The sequence below is a fragment of the Vipera berus genome (genome assembly GCF_964194415.1).
Source record: "Vipera berus genome assembly, chromosome: 1".
NCBI classification, from domain to species: Eukaryota; Metazoa; Chordata; class Lepidosauria; order Squamata; family Viperidae; genus Vipera; species Vipera berus.
Genome location: NC_138202.1, coordinates 248,751,788 through 248,752,958, shown reverse-complemented (window position 1 = coordinate 248,752,958; position 1,171 = coordinate 248,751,788).

The window sequence follows — 1,171 nt, the reverse complement described above, 5'->3', positions numbered from 1 at the left end:
AGAATCCCTTGCCTGCCGGGGCCTCCCTTCCTCCCCCCCCCACCGCCCCCCCCCCAATGCTTTCCTTTGGGATTCCAGACGGTTGGGGTCTTTGCCTCTTGCGAGCCAACCTTTCTGGTTTGCAAGGAGGGATCACTTCAAGCGAGACTTTTTCTTGCCAACTTTGCGAGAGAGCTTTACAAGGAGCGAGGCTCGTCCTGTCGGCACTACTAGAAATACAGACTAACGGTCTCCCCGCTGGTGCTGGCTTGCAAGCCAGGCTCGTTCGTGTCAGTGGGACCCGCTGTTCTCCAAAGAAGTGCCTGAAGCAGCAATGCAGCCCAGCGCCGAGTGCTTTCCTGCCACCTTCCCCCCTCCCTCCCTCCCTCCCTCCCTCCCTCCCTCCGTCCAAGCACGTCTCTTTGGGTCTTTGCGCCCAATAATCCAAGAGAAACCTGCTCCTCATTGTCCACAATGGAAGGATAAGAAAGATGGGGTGGGAGGGAGGGGGGAAAGGGTCTCCAAAGTGTCCCAGCAGCAGGTGCTGCTGGAGAACAAAACTCAGAATTTTAAGGCTTAGCACTGCGCTAAGCGCAGAGACGAACCTAAGGGCGATTGTATGCTGAGGTTCTCGCTCCCGGGAGACCACCGGCGGGATTACAGTTCAGTCACTTTTCTCCCTTCACAAAGAAGGCGTGCTGTTCCCGCAGGAGCTTTAGGCACAGGGAAAGCGAAACAGCCTGATCTAATACTACTCCCTCCCCTTCCCCCGATTAAATCCATTTGTGACTTGAGTCCCTCGTCCGGGGCGGCCAGTAGCTGGGTCTGGCTGTTTTAACAGATCCTCCAAACCAGCCCTCTTAAATGGAAGGCGTCTCATCAACGCTTCATTTCCAATAGAGCGCTTAGGGGCCTTGCGGAGGTCAAACGGGTGCTTCATTGCGACGGACCCATCCATTGATCTGAGAAGTCGTGCCCAGACCAATAAGGCCCTCCGCGTTGCACCCGGTGTCCTTATCTCCTGCTTCCAGCCAAGGAGAAACAACATACTGCTCCGGGTCAGGCTATGGACACGGGATACACTGGAGTATTCCCTTGTATGAAAGGCCCTGCCAAAACAGGCGGGAGAATTTACGACCACCACAAGCTAAGAGCACCTTCCTTTTAGCCAGCCCTCCACAGTGTATCATTC